The 16,548-nt window shown below is 43.2% G+C and overlaps 1 protein-coding gene across 1 annotated transcript in view; it reads left to right on the forward strand.

Annotated features, from left to right (window-relative positions):
- Window positions 1-16,548, forward strand: part of PCSK5 (proprotein convertase subtilisin/kexin type 5) — a 1,700,773-nt gene that overhangs the window by 1,555,468 nt on the left and 128,757 nt on the right. The window lies entirely within an intron of this gene.

Genomic DNA, 16,548 nt, shown 5'->3' on the forward strand with positions numbered 1-16,548 from the left:
GCATAATAGTGTAAGGGTGTCTGCATTGCACTCACGTTTTGTGCAGGAAGGGGTCCCTTTCCGCAAAAAAAAATGCTTTAGGAAATTGTCCTATTTTTATGTGTGCTGAAGAATGCAGCACACATACAAGGAGGAAAAAACGAGGAGAAATGAAAACAATTCACCTCTTTATGCGCAGGATTTCGGAGTAAATGCCTTTCTACAATCCTTTGTAGCTAGATATTTGTGTAAAAACTCGTGGGAGGTTTCACAGAAAGGGGCATGCACCAGTCATGAAAGCAAAGTAACTTGTGGCAGCGCATTGCGCTACTTTGGATTACAAACCAATGCAAATTGTAATTTGCATTGGTTTGTAAATACCAGCATGAGACTTAGCATCGGGCTGCATTAACGAAGTAACGCAAACTTTTTGTAGCTGTAATCTTCAGGATTTCACAAAACTTTTCAGCCAAAACGTGTTATTATTTAACAAACGATTTCTGCTAGTAGGAACTTCTTTTCCCAATTTAATCTTTACCGTTTTTGTCAACCTCAAAAAGAACTGGCACGACGGTAGAAGGGGTATTGCAAGAGAATGCAGTAATCATCGTTCACCTTTTCTAGTGGCAGGTCAAATTACTACTGACATTTCTAAAGGGAAGAAAGAGGGTACCTACACATTATAGATTTGTACCTGTGATGTGTACAGATGTGAGGATTCACAGAATACCAAGTAGTATGTTTTGAAAAACTACACATCAGACATTCACAGGCACGCTCCTACTTCCCTAAACTTACTCCTCCATATTGTCTTCAGCGCGGACACTGTAGAGTAAAGCGCAATGCCTTATTTTTCATTTTCTCATTTTCTCTGTCTGTATGCAGAGAAAACTCTTCTCTTACACCCTCTGAAAATATGATAATCCCTTTAGCACTTTCTCACCATATTTGCACTCTTCTTTTTTCAGCACTACAGTTATGTGTGCATATATGGTGAGAACTCGCATTAGTAAAAGTCTGACTATCCACAAACGCTTTACCAACATTCTCACTTGCCCTCCTTAGTAACTTCAATGTCTTTACCTCTTTACTAAACGTCTTGCTGCAGAACGGCTGCCAGCAGTTAGTAGAATTTGATGTCAGAAAATTCCACAAATCCTACATCAGGAGCTGCAAGTTGCAACCATAAATTTAATTTTTTGTGATATTACATTGAACTTTTGAATGCAAAAGGTTTAATGAATTCAGACCTGAAACTGTTGAAGTCCAGGCCTTGTCCTTGCCTCCTCTCCATCATTATGCATTCATGGCCAACTAAATGATTGCCCTCAACTATTGAAGCGCTTGAACTGTAGTGGGAAAATGGTGGGGTCTTGGATCACTTCAACATGCCAATGCATATATCACCTTATTTATGTCCTTGTTCCACCTGCTGGCCATGAGAGCTGAACAGCGAAATCCTGGTGGAGGCACCAGGGTCTGTGAACCAAGATGAGTCTCCAGCATGAGGAGATGCAAGGTACCGTGGCATTCTTTAGGATTTCCTTTCATAGGATGTGCAAGCATCATCCAACAAAAAGGGAGTCAAAGTAACTTCCACTACCCATACCTTTTAATGCACACCCAGGATGTAATTCTAGGACCCTGAGGTGCAGGGTTGATAGGATCCTGTCTTTTGCCTCCCCGGACTCATGAAATTCCCACAGATACCCCAGCTGTAACGTTGAGTCAGCTGTCAGTGAATTCCTTGAGATTTCCTTCACCCTGGATAGGGTGAGAAGGAGGGGTTATCACTAAGGCACAGCTGGTGGACCTCAACCCCACACCATTGCTATTTTTCCCGCCATACCAGGTCATATGATTATCTGACAGCTATTACCACTGCCCGAGTCTTACATGGTGGGTATTTAGTGGGCTCACATGAGGAGTAGCTGTGGAGATACTGTCAGCTGATATCTGGTATCTCTGCCTTTGCCATGTAAATGGTGGCTGGGAGGGAGGAGGTTGAAACTTGGCAAAAGGAGGATCCCTTCACCGCACTATAATGGTTTTAATGTTCTATTTTACTCAGAATGATTTTGGGTTAGCGTACACTGAATTGATTCCCAGGTTCAAATGAATTGAGGGGGTTTTATAGATATGTTTCTAAGTCACCTTAATTTAAACTAACTGTTGTTTAGCATTTCTGTTTTTTTGTATTGGATGTTTTATTAGCAGAACATGGGCAGCCTGAAGATCTTCCATAGTTTTATCAGGTACATGAGCTAAAGAGGGAAGTGAGATTAGAATTGATAGGGTTAGAAATCCATTCATTATGGCAAAAGTAGGGTAAATCCTGCTGAATATGGAACCAAAGATAATATGAACATAAGAATGGACAATAGAATTAGTTGACATATGGGGAACAGCAATATTGAGGCAGGAATGTACCCGAATGTGCAGTGATAATGTTAAGCATGGGCTGACAGTTGAGAGCAGAGTTTCTTTATGCTGCAGAGCATAGATCTCCAATTATTGGTATCTTAGCAATCAGAAAATGAAATCAAAGTGTAGAGTTAATCTAAAATAAATTAATACCAATATTTTGTGCAGAAGGCAAGAAAAGGTAGAGTGAGCATCATGAGCGATAGTCAAGCACAATGATGGGCTTGCAAGCACTGCATTTCCTTTTCACATAAGGTAAAGGTAAATGCAGTGAGGTAAGGTATGAGCCACAGAAGAGAGTGCGCTGAAATAAATAACAGATGAAAGATATGAAACAAGAATTATGATCGAGACAATCAAAAGCCACAAACAGCTTGATTAAGGCTAATATAGAAAAACTTGATTAAAAAAGTCAAAAGCAGCTAAGAAGAATGTTTATGTTGCAAGCCAGAATAAAAACTAGTTTGGAGTGATGACATTTGATTGTGAAAAATATGACCGTTGTAGCAAATAATTATTTACAAGATGTTGGAAAACAAAATAAAAGAAAGATTGGATGGAAATTGAAAGGACTTGAGGATCAATAAAGGCCAGTTGATAGTAGATTTGAAGGATTGTTAAATGATGCTATTAACAAGAGCATATTTTAAGAGCACTCCTAGATATCAAATCAGGAAAGTGAAATTCACAAGAGATGCTGACAGAAATACTCAAAGATCAAGGATTTGGGCTTCCAGAAAGCCCTGTCTATATTTGAAAGACATGGGGCCAGATGTATAAAATTTCCATTCACAAAGCATAGTCAGTGCCAGGATGCTCCTATCGGAGTGGCAGTGAGCGCTTTATAAATACTGCATTACATTACATTACATAGTCGCAAATTTGGTACTAACTTTTTGCTAATAATGTAGAATTTCGCAAAAGACCAATGCACTAATAGGTCAGTTTGCAAAATCAGTGCTGTCATTTGAAATGTCATCAGTGATGTCATGATTGATGTTATTGACCATGTCATGAGGGATGTAATAAGTGAGGTCGTGAGCAGTGCATTGCAGGGTTGCAAGTTATAGTTAGCTCACTAACTATAACGACTGAATTTAACTGGTTTTCTACGAGTGAAATGTGAGCCTAACTATAACGTCCCTGTAACTTTTGTTTTTTTCAGTGAATTTTTAAGGTATTTTAAATGCGAATACATAACTATAACGTCCCAGTAACCTTTGTTTTTTTCAGTGAATTTCTGTGTTTTTTTTAAGTAGTAGTTACATTTGCAGAGTGGTGGAGCTAGGGGGACTGGGTCTCCAATCAGCTCTCAGGAATCCCCCCCGTGGAGGACTTACAGGAGGTACCAGAAGGGCTTCTTGGTCCCTAAGGTCCCTCAGTAATAAAGTGGGCTTCATCCCTAACTAGTAGTGCACCAGGAGGCCATTTGCAGAGTGGTGGAAAAAGAGGGCATGGCCTCCAGAGACCTCTTACCAATCCTGCTCTGTGGGACTCGCTAGAGGTAACAGGAGGAGTAGTTGACCATTGATAAATAGCGTTCTGAACCATAATTTGGAAGGGACACCCTAAACGCGCCCCTTCCAAACCAAGAAAAAGTATGCATTTTTAAACCCAATCACTTACCAATTTTCATAATGGATTTAGTGCATGCTAAAAAGCAATCCAGTGGTCACAAACCTTATGGTTTAGCGAATGTGACCACCAAATGGCTTTGTAGATCTTGCTCTTGGAGCCTTTGCTCTGTGACTGGTTAGGGGCAAGTCGATTGCACAACCCATTTCTAGATCTTTAGTTACTCCATGGTACCTTCCTTTGATGCTACGGGCTCCGCAGTTTTCTTTGTTTGAACACGTTAGGGAAGTTTCTCTGAATTTTCTTTTACTTAAGGTCCTATTTCTCATGGCCATCACTTCTGCAAAGAGTCTGAGGAAGTTAGGTACTTTTCTTTGTGCCTGAGCCCTTTCCAGGATCTGATGCAAATGCATTATCTTCCACCAAGTATTGAACTCTAGTTACCCCACCCAAAATCTGCACCTCTCCCCTCCTTTCCAGACGCCCCCTCGTCATCACCCCGATCTCTCTTTCAGAGTTTTCTCTATCTCTTTCATACTAATCTATATTTGTCTCACTGCCATCCTTGTCTCTCAATAAGCCTCTCTCATTCCTTCTCTTCTTGCCTCTCCCTTCCCTCCCTCACTACCTCTGCTGTTCTCGCTTTTATTCAAACTTATCAAACTTCCATCCAAATTGAAACTTGATATGCATGTATGTGTAAAATGTCCCAGTTTAAGTGATAAATGGGGTAGGACTGTAGATTTGAATATCAAAGCAATAGTTTACTCTCTCAAAAGGCTTTTGCACACTACGCATCTGAAGTTAAGAGTGCCCAAAGCGTCATGGGAGAGTGCACGCCTTTGCTAACATTCGCCCATTCATTCCCCTGCCTCTCTGCTGAGAGTGCCCACTGGGAATGGGTCGATGGCTGGTCTGTCCGTCTGATTACAAAAAGAAGTCCTCATATGGGCTGGACGCTGCTGAGAGAAAATGTCTCAACCCAAAGAAGATTTCACACAAATGTTTTGCCTCAAAGCTATAAAGAGAAGGATGCTTAGGTGCAGACTGCTGAGCCCACTTAGCCACACTTGTGCATAAACACAACAGCATTTCATCTTTGCTCCTGCGCTTGTCTTTAGCGCACATCATTAGCCACGTGCCCTCGCATAATCAAATCCTATGCGAGGGTGGAGAGGTGCAGTGTTTCTTTTTACATAAAGCCACTGAAGGCTGAAGTTGAGTGTTCGGCCCAGGCTCAGCCAGAGGTGCTCTGCGACTCTCCAGCCAAAAGCGGAAACTATGTGAGGCGGCAGAGGAGGCGGTGTGTGCTGCAGCTGCTATGTTCCTTTATGTAATTCAGACATATCTGTCGCACTTTACAGTGCTTCACACTTCTTATGCATCGAGATGATGAGTGTTACTGGACTAAAAACCCTGTGGAAAAAGACTGCCTCATAAAAGTTTTCTGAAATGTTTATTGCCCGCTGTCCTTCATTTTGGTAATTTGTGTCATTGCCTTTGCTGAACTCGTGTGCCCTTCCAGAAATCTGTTTCTTTTGTAAGCAGTGAGGTAGCCATTAATATCAGCATAAAAATAGAGTACGCTGCCTTCCCTTAACTTAGCTGGTAGTCTTATTGTGTCTACTAGATTTAATGTAATTTGTGAAATAATGAAATTTGCTTAGCACAGAGAACTCATTTAGTACCTTGTAGATTGTGAATTGGACGGTACTGGGGAACGGTAAATTTGCATTAAATCTTTCCCAGTACGGCTCATATATGAGTGAAACTTATTTGAATGGAAAATTACCGGAGAGGACCAATTTTTTCTAGTTGTAAAACCCGAGAAGATTCAAAATGTAATGGTGATCGTCAGAACAAAATAGGCAACGATGCTTTGTTCCTATTGCAGCCAAAGCCTCATGTGATTTTTCCAACTGGAATTACTGTCTGGAAAAACCAGGTGTGGGAAATCCTACCAACTAAGAATGAAAAGGAGCAAAAATGTATGTGGTAATTTCTCTACACTAGACTCGGAATCTGGGCCAAAGAATGGTCCTTTAGAGCTAAACAGAGAAGAGAAGGAGATTATCCATCCAGTGGCTCAATTGTACAATGTGTAACAGGGATTTCTGGGTTTAAATCCCAGCATCACTGCTGAACCAGATCACGTCATCCTAGTCAGTTACTTTTCGCCATGCCTTCCTTTCCTTTTTCAACACATTTGAGGACACCTTTAAATAAATTAGTTCAGGGGATGTCCTACAGTCAAAAAACACTTTACAACACCATAATGTTGATCTATCTTTAATGACGCTCTTGGCAATTTCTAGGTTGCACGTGACCTCTGACTTATCCAGCATCATCGTCAGGGCAGGGGTGGAGTCATAAACGTTCTACGTTTATGTTTAGAAACTACTACTTTTATAAAATGCCACCCGATGCAGACATCATCTAATCTACTTAAGTGAAACATTTCCCTATGGTAAAGAAATACCCTTGATTGGATTGTCAAGAGTCTATATCCTATTTACACATGTCGTTTGTTGCATGATGCACGTGCAAATAATTTCCTGGCTTGGCTAATGCTTGGGCACTAGCTTGGTTAATGTGTGCAGGCCTGCCCACTTCTAGCTAACCTACACTACGCTGTTATAATACTACAGGCTCTGAAACTGGGCAAAAACACACACATTGCCAGCAACAAAGATAATGGCTTGTGTGCAGCGATCTGTTATTATAAGATTTAAAAAGTAAAGACAGAAGGTTGATCCGAATAAGAAAGCTTACAAATAACTATGAGTAAACCATACAAAAAAGCCACACAGTTGCACTTATTAAATATACAATTCACTGACAGGTGCTAAAGATCACAGAGGCAGTCTTCAGACAATGTTACCATTCGTATGTTTTCAAGTAAGGAATCGATATCTTCGAGCCAGACCACAAACCTGATCTGACCTGCTTCTGTCAGGACACACAGTATTGATGAATGAGCCTATTTATGCGCTCAGTGTAATTAGCCGTCATGAAACTTCACTAATCTGAGAAATACTGCCCTTTTACGAAGAAGCCATGATTGCTCATCGCCCTCGGTGCATTCTGGAACAAGCCGAGCCCGAGGTGTAGTTTCAGAGTTCTGTCTCCCAGTTTAGTTTCTAAGTCATTTATTTTTACAATTCCGCATAGAGGGCTTAGAACATATAGTTTTATCATTATTAGTGGTTAACTATTACCTTTTTTTTAAAAAAAAAATACATTGCCATTTTGCTGATTGTTATAGTAGGATTTTTTTGAGTAATATTAACTTTTTTATTTTCCAACGAATTGAAACAATAGTATTTGTAAGCGTAACTAAAGTAGTGTGATGAAAATATTTACAATCATTGTGATAAAGTAATTATAAAAACTAGAGGGATACATCAGTTAAATTTCGCTAAAAGGAGCTTTGCAAAAAAAAAAAACAGCTCTCCTTCCTGGATTTCTAAGCCCTATTTCCCTCTGCTCCAGGGGGAAAAAGTGAAGTGCTCCTGAAAGCCATTTTGTGGTCAAGTAACCTCACTCGAGATAATTTAGGGGCTGATTTAGAGTCTGCCTTAGTCAAATGCCATAGGCTATAATGCACTTATAATCAGTGACTGAGTAACTTGTCCTCCAAACTCTAAACCAGGCCCTTAGTTCCTACTTGGAGGTCATCAGCCAGGGTGGCAGGTTTAGGGCATTCTGCTGTGGCGTCTTCAATGTTTTGGCCTGTGAAGGCCAGGGAAGGGTCTTAGGCCAAAGCACCTGTCGCTTCCCTTCTCAAATCAACCCCTGCACCTCTCCCCTCACTATCCTGGATGAACACAAACATTACTTGTTTGGTGGTTTACTGTGCCACTCTTGAGTAACTCTTGAGTAGGCCTCCTACAACACTCCTTCTTGGTTTTAACGTTGCTTCGAATCGGTTGCTTCGCTGTCGTTCCTAGGTAGGTTTCTGCATAGACCGCACATAATCTTCTATTGCTTCTCTGTAGATCCTGGGTAGACTCCATTTAATACCTTCTGTTTTAACAATCCCTCCGATGAGTTGATCTTCTGTGCTTCAGGGCGGACTCCAATGAAATACTTCTTCATGGCAGAACAGTTCCTCCAATGAGTTACTTCTCTGCAGCTCCTGCATAAATCCCATATTATCCTCCTTGGCGGTTTAACTGGGCCTCAAATGGATTTGCCCAGATAATACTCCTTGGAGGTCTACAGTGCTTCTAATAGACTGCTCATTTGCTGCTAGGCCTCCTTGTAAAACTCCTTGGTGGTTTAACAATGCTTCCCGTGGAGAGGGCATGCCAACATCATGGCTGACTAGCCGCTTTTGCCGGTGCTCTGGCCGCCCAAAGTATAGCCTGGTCGCTATCCTGTCTTCCAGCCACATGTGAGAGCTAAATTCGGTGGCTGCATGTAAATCAACCCCTGGCCCACAGAAGAAGCACTTTGCGGTGCCGCTACAGGTGGAAATACGAGGCTTGCATGACCTCCAAGAAGACGGGGCCCAGCCGCAAACATGGCCGCCTGGTCCTAATGGGGACAAACTACAACAGAAGATATCCGCTCCGAGGGGATGAGTTGTCCCCGCGCTGAACTGCGGTGGCTGCCGTCCCTACCTTCTGGGCGGATCCGAAGCCGCATGACTACTGAGAGATGAGGGACGCGAACTGAGCACACAAGACAGGAGCGGCCGCCCTCCTTGGCTGAGAAGGTAGTGGGACATCACCAACTACCTGCCGAGGTGAGGCCTCCTCTTTCCTTCTCCCCCTGGTCCGCTGCAGTGAGGAAGACTGCACCGGGATCCTCTTTGAGACGAGAGCCACCGCTTACCACGTCTCTGGGCGCTGGAGCTGCACACACTCTGCCCCCCGGGCCAGACCACTGGGTTGCTGTGACTACACCTCCCCCCTCCCCCAGTGTGGAGGGGGAGCGGGCCTACCCGTGCAGGGCTTTCCAAGCGTGGGACCCTCCCTGCCTCCTCTTGTGATCCTTGCCTGAAACTAAATGTGTCCATTGTCCAGAATGTAAGGGAGACTTCTTTCACATGGTATGGGGGCTGCTCTGTCATAGTGATGTCCTGGCAAAAGATCTTAGCCACTGTGTTGAGAGTCCTGGGAGGTCCAATGGACCCCTCACTGAGGTTTGCCCTATTGCGGATCCTGTATGACCTTTGGGCCCTCAGGGGGACTGAACCCTTGTGGATATTGGTATGATGATTACTAAGAGAGATATTGCCAAACACTAGAATTTCAAGGGGTCTCCTCATGCCCCTGCCAAACTAGCTGGCTTTGGAGCTGGGGTACGAGGTTTGAATCTCAGCATCGGCTCAACATCTTGTGATTCTGGGCAAATCACGTAATCTCCCTGTGTCTATAAAAAATAAAGGTAAACATGTGTAATGTAACTGGTACTCATGCTAAGCTCTCCAATACCTTTGGACCGAGTTTGCGCAGTGCAATATAGAAAATATATACCTGCCTCTAAAGTGCATACCTGGAATGCTCAGTGTTTTCATTTTTGACTCATACACTGTGAAAAACTCACACTGCCTTTAGCCTCATCTCCAGAGCTTTGAGTTGTGGTCTGTTATAAACAAAACACTTAACAAGCCACAATTGAGAGCTTTGGCGTTGAGCCTCAAGGCATTGCTGGTTTGTCATAGTGCCTGTCAAAATATTCACTTCACTCACCTCACCCTTTTCATATGTCACCAGCTGCCACTGCATGCAAACGTAGAAATCACCACCTTGATGGCCAGTCTATCTTTCCATTGCAGGATTCATGTGAATTAAGATGTACAAGAGGGAGATTTTCCACTCCTGATTCACTACCATACCCTTTATATTCTAAAAGATCCTATAGTGCTATTAACCACTGCATTGACAAATGTGCATATCGTTGGCATGATACAGCATGAGTAGTGTTCCATTTTCAATCAGGCGAGCGCTGACCTGCTCCATATGCTGTGGTCCTGTACTTTATTGCCTGACTACTGGTCAGTGATAATAGCTCAACTGATGCAGGTCACAGGTTTCCCCTCACTGCACACTTGGGAGATCTGTGCACTAGGCTCCTTTATGTGCCCACAGAAAAACAAATCTATTCCTTTGTTTCTTGAGCTTGCCTCCTTGCTTACAAAACTAACAATCACATGACATTGTAAGGCTACATGACCCTGTGAGTGGCTGCATTGAGACAGTCATTTGCTATGTTGACTAAAGTGGAAGTAAAGCTTTATACAGGCAGGAATGTCCCATCTTCCAACAATGGGACAAGCGCCTTACCACCTTCCAATCCCTATCCAAAGATGACACATTCCCACCCTCATCTGTGACTAAACAGCTGTATATTCATTCGCATTGCTGTTCTGTTGCCTACGCGCTTAGAGTAATATCCAATACTGATTGAGCAACAGGCCCTTACCCTTTCCTTGCTCCTTGCCAATCCAACCCTAGATGCCCTCATCATGCCTCCGGCTTCACCTCAAGAACAAAACTTTTACTTTGCTTTTGCCGCATGCGCTAAATGTTTTGGCTTGCGTTAAATGTTTTGGCTTGCGTTAAATGTTTTGGCTTTTGCAAATAAACACAGCTCTCTCTCTCAAAACACACATTACAAGGAAAGTCTTAAGCGATTATTACCAAAATCATACTTTGCCTCCAGGCCTCCAACTTTCAAGCCAGAGACAGTGTCCTGGCCATCTCATAAAAATCCACCCACCTTGAGGCAGCTTCCCTCATCGTAGGCACGCTCTAATCAAGCCACATCATCCTCATACTGATCACTCTACACTGATTCTCACTGCCAGACATTGCTAGAGCATCTTGGGCCTTACAAAGCTAATCTCTTAGTCAAGTTTAACTTGTGAAGCCCTTGTGACTCCACAATGAAGACCAGGAATCACTGAATATGTTTAAAGGGTTTTATTTGAATTACCAATCAATCCAGTAAATATGCGAGCCAAATGCAGATTCAATAAGTAAATTAGTACAATTGGCAATGTGAAATATCTCAGTTGGTTGAGATGCAATAGAATGAGATACAGATTCGCGACAGCCACAATAACAGATAAGCTATTCTAAACATGGGTCTTGTATGGATCTATCAAGGGTCTCTAGTTCTTGAGCATAGAAGAATAAGGTGTCAGCATGATCAGACTTAAGTAAAAATAAAAAAATAAAAGGAAATAAGTGTTTAGCATAAAGCTTCACACTTGCAAGAATAAGTAAAAAGGAGAGGTCGGTACCTCTCTAAGTCTAAAGGGAATCCCCCCTAACTCAAACTACGGGAACACCAATATAAAAGTAACAGGAGATTCCGAAACGTCGTATTTCCCTCACTCGACCAGGAACGTATTTCCCTCACTCGACCAGGAACCAATCAGAGCACCACTCTTGTGTATCTGCAACGTAGCTCTAAATTGTCAACGCATCGAACTGAGGCTGCGGTTCTCAGCCGTGAACATCTTGCCATCCTGGTACATGATGAACAGAAAGCTTCTTTCGACCATTGTTTCTCCACGTTCACTGCCAAGTCTCTCTCAGGCCTCTCTACCAGTCATCTAATACAGAAAAGAAATAATAAACCTGGAAGAAAAGAAAAGCATGCTGGCAAGCAAAATGCATTTCAACGGAGGCCTGTGGTCAGGCTAAATTGCATGACCATTTAATGTGCACTTTGAATACATTGTTATACATGCATACAATTAACTTTTAAAACAGCTGCAAATGTTAGCAAAAGAAACATGTTTACATATGCAAATGTAACTTGAAATGTAAGTGTAAAACGTGAATAAAGAAATACATAATTCATGTTTAAAAAGAACATTAGTGCACACAAAAACAAATATAAATCTCTAGTTTCTACAGTGAACATATTTCAGTACTGGGTTTTAAGTGCTTCACACATGTTAATATAATTAAGGCACACTGAATATAATATCAGTTGCACATCAATAAATGCATCTCTGTGACGTGTAAGGGTGGAGTCTAAATTACCCTGCTCCAACCTCATTCTCTACAAAGCATTCTTCCTTGTATATAAGGCTTTGATAGTGAACGTCCAATGTCTATAATCAACAACCTTCTCACCTCACAGGCGTCCTGTTGCATTCATTGCCAATTACTCACCAAGATAGAAATGACCAGATGTAAGAAAGAGAAGAAACACAAACATACATTTAATACATATTCCAGCAGAATTTAAAACACCCTTAGGAAAGGGTAGTAGGCATCCATCTTCTGTCAGCATCTACAGAACTAATCACCATCCGAGCCCTTTCCACCTCCTCTCGAGGAAGTCATGGTCTAATACCGTGCATCTGTTAGCAACTAAAGAGGACTGGCCATAGGGACCTCCAGTGCCTTATGGCTATACTATACATATACCACATACACATAACACCAGAGAAGCGAAAAACAGGGTCTTCGATATCAGAAAGACCTTGTCTTTCCAAACCCAAGAATCATCCCCAGCCTCTGCCCCCCTGCAAGAGATCTCTTAAACATAACCCCTGATCAGATGCCCTTGAAAGTTTGTATCCCAGCCAGATTGACCTCTCCGCCGTCCCCAACTCAATGACCACCTTCGATATTCCAGTATACAACCTGCCAAATTATCGATCTCTGCATGAATTAGAATATAAATCTGACTATATCCTATTCCCAGGCCGAAAGGCTGGCCCTAACCAAAGCTCTAGTGTCATTAGCATTGATGGTCATGGTGCAGTATCTCTTATCAGAGTGGATGTGGAGCAGAAGTCGCACAGAACTGTACAAAACATTGTTATACGCCACTCAGGAGGCATGGTTTGCTCAAGGGAGCCTGCGGCAAACTGACATTTGTTTTATCCGCTGCCAAACATGGCGTTCTCGAGCCCCTGTTCATTCCATCGGTCAATATTTAACTTTGCACTGAAGCTCTGCTTGCTTTGTAAATTTACTTATGACAGGACACCAAAAAGGCATCAGGAGTCCTACTTCTAAAGTAAACGAGCGGCAAAAGGTTATGAAAAAGGGATTTATTTAGTTAGTCACACACATTGCCTCCTTCCTTTTCTTGTTGACACCTGCTGGGGAAAACAGATTTTTTTCTGCTTTGGTGTTCCTCGAAATGGCTTCCACCCTCTCTCCAACAAATGCCTAACTGTATACCAATGCCAGTATTTACTCATATGCCAACATGATAGACCAGCAGATTTGAACAGCCTCTTTCTTGTAACATGTGGTTGCAATACAAACCCGTTGGAAATCATGCAATACAAATAAGACATGCATTGACAAACCCAATAGGTCTTACATATGCAAGAGCTATTGGCTTTTCCAACATGATTTAGCCATGGTGTACACCAGCGTGGCAGCTGTTCAGCATGGCTAAAAGTTAGTGGCGTAAAGGAGAGTGGCATAGAATGGAATGTCATATAGAGGAGTGTCTTGGAGTGGCATAGAGAGTTGTGGAGTGGCGTGGAGTGGTCTAGAGTAGAGTTGAAGAGCATAAAGTGGTGTGTTATGGAGTGGCGTAGAGTGGATTGGCATATCGTTGTGGATTGCCATGGAGGGTGTAGAGTGTCATAGAGTGGAAGGGCATAGAGTGGAGTAGTATGTCGTAGAGTAGAGTGTTAGAGTGGAGTAGAGTGTTGGGGAGTGGCATAAAGTGTAGAGTGGTGTAGAGCAGTGTCGAGTGGCTTAGAGGGTGTTCTGTAGAGTGGAACAGAGTGTTGTAGACCGGAGTAGATTGTCGTAGAGTGGAGTGGAATAGAGTAGAATAGTGTTGTAGAGTGGAATGGTATAGAGTGGAGTTGAGTGGCATGGAGTGGCATAGAGTGAAGTATTGGAGTGATGTCGAGTGGAATAGTAGAGTGAAGTATTGGAGTGCTGTAGAGTGGAATAGTAGAGTGGAGTAGTGTGTTATAGAATACAGTGGAGTAAAGTGCCATTGAGTGGGGTAGAGGGAGTTGCATAGAGAGTCATTGAGTGTGTTGGTGTAGTAGAGTGGCATAGAGTGGAGTAGAGTTGAGTGGATTGGCATATAGAGTGGAGTAGAGTTTAATGGAGTACAGTGTCATAGAGTGGAGTGTTGCAGAGTGGAGTAGTGTGGCCTAAAGTGAAGTGGGGTAAAGTATGGAGGTGCAGAGTAGATTGGCATAGAGTGAAGTGGCTTAGCGTGCATTGAGTTTGAGTAAAGTGGTGTAGAGCATATTGGCATAGAGTGCAGTAGAGTAGATTGGTGCTGAGTAGAGTAGAGTTGAGTGGTGCAGCATATATTTCAGTGGTGTGGAGTGCAATGCATAGAGTGTAGTGGCACAGGGTGGAGTAGAGTGGCTTTCAGTGCAGGGGCGTAGAGTAGATTGATGCAGAGTAGAATGACGTGGTGCAGAGTGAAGCTGTGCAGGGTAAGGTGGAGTGGTGCAGGACAGAGTGCATAGGTGTAAAGTAGAGTGGCATTGAGTGCAGCAGCATAGAGACGCATAGAGTGCAGTGGCATGGAGGGCAGTGGTGCAGAGTAGATTAGAGTGGCATATAGTGTAGTAGTATAGAGTGCATTGGCGTAGAGATGAGTGGTGCAGAGTTGAGTGCAATGAGATAGAGTGCAGTGGTGAAGAGTGGTATAGAATTCAGTGGTTTAAAGTGAAATCTTGAAGAGCAGAGTGTCTTACAGTGCAGTGGTGTAGAGTGCGTTGGTGTAGAGTGTACTGGCATAGAGTGAGTGTTGAAGAGTAGAGTGCTGGAGAGAGCAGTGGCATACATTACAGTGGTTTAGAGTAGAATAGAGAGGGAAAGAGTGCAGTTACGCAGAGTGCAATGCTGTAGAGTGGCAGAGCATGCCAGTGCATAAAGTTCAGTGGCTGAGAGTGCAATCTTGCAGAATAGAGTGTTTTAGAGTGCAGTGGTGTAGAGTGTATTGGCGTAGACTGCAGTGGCATAAAGTTGAGTGTTGCAGAGTAGAGTGCTGCAGAGAGCAGTAGCATACAGTACAGTGGTGCAGAGTATAATGGAGTGGCATAGAGTGCAGTGACGTAGAGCACAATGGTGGTGAGTGGCATAGTGTGCAGTGGCGTACGCTGCAGTGGTGTAAAGTGTTGCAGAGTGCAGTGGAGTAGAGTGCATTGGTTTTGGGTAAAGTGATGTAGGCTACATTAGGTAGAAAGCAGCAGTTTAGAGTAGAGTGGTGTAGAGCACTGTGGCATAGAGTAGAGTGGGGCAGTACAGAGTAGCAAAGAGTGCAGTGGTGTAGAGTAGATTGTTTCAGGGTAGAATGAAGTGGTGTAGAGTACAGTGGTGCAGAGTACAGTGGAGTGGCCCAGACTGGAGTGGCATAGAGTACAGTGGTGAAGAGTGCAGTGATGCATACTAAAGTAGAGAGTATTGGCATAGAGTAGAGTGAAGTGGCATAGAGTGCAGTGGCATAGAGTGCAGTGGTGCACAGTAGATTAGATTGGCATATACAGCAGTGGTGTAGAGTAGCATAGAGTAAAATGGTGCCGTTCCATAAGGTGCAGTGGCATAGAGTGCATTGTTGCAGAGTAGAGTGTCGTGGAATGCAGTGGTGTAGAGCTAGAGCTGTTTAGAAAGCAGTGGCATAGAGTGCAGTGGTGTAGAGTAAAGTGGTGCATAATAAAGTGGCATTGAGAGCAGTGCTGTGGAGCCCAGTAATGCACAGTAGAATAGAGTGGCTTAGAGTGCAGTGACACAGAGTGCAATGGCGTGGAGTGCAGTGATATAGAGTGCAGTGGCAGAGAGTAGAGGGTTGCAGAATATAGTATAGTGGCGTACATTGCTGTGGCGTACAGTGTATTGGTTTTGAGTAAAGTGGTGTAGAGTGCAGTGGCATACAATGGAATAATGCAGTGTGGAACACAGTAGCCTCCAGTGCAGTGGCGTAGAGTGCAGTATTGTAGAGTGCAATGGTGAAGAGTAAATTAAAGTAGCTTAGAGTGGATTGACTTGGAGTGCAGTGGCATAGACTGGAGTGGTGCAGAGTGAAGTGGTGCAAGGTAGAGTGCAGTAGCACAGTGTGGAGTGATGCAGATTAGAGTGACGTAGAGTTTAGTGGAGTAGAGTGCATTGGCATAGAGTGGCATAAAGAAGAGTTGTCTGCAGTGGCATAGAGTGCAGTGACGTAGAGTAGAGTGGCGTAGAGTTCAGTGGCAGAGAGTGCAGTGTTGCCTGGTATATAGTCATAGAGTGCATTGGTGTAGAGTGCAGTGGAGTAGAGTGTTGCAGAGTAGAGTGACATAGAGAGCAGTGGCATAGAATACAATGGTGCACAGTAGAACAGAGTGGTATAGAGAGCAGTGGCATAGAGTACAATGGTGTAGACTGCAGTGGCGTAGAGTGTTGCAGAGTAGAGTATAGTGGCGTAGAGTGCAGTGATGCAGAATATATTGGTGTATAGTGCAGTGGCATAGAGTGCATTGTTTTTTTAGTAAAATGGTGTAGAGTGCTTTGCCGTAAAGTGCAGTGGTTAGAGTAGAATGCAGAAGCAGAAAGTAGAGCGATACACAGTAGAGTGAAGTGGTGCAGAGTAGGTTGCAGTGGCGTACAGTGGAGTGGCGCAGAATAG

The sequence above is a fragment of the Lissotriton helveticus genome, chromosome 2_1 (assembly GCF_964261635.1).
Source record: "Lissotriton helveticus chromosome 2_1, aLisHel1.1, whole genome shotgun sequence".
Classification (NCBI taxonomy): domain Eukaryota; kingdom Metazoa; phylum Chordata; class Amphibia; order Caudata; family Salamandridae; genus Lissotriton; species Lissotriton helveticus.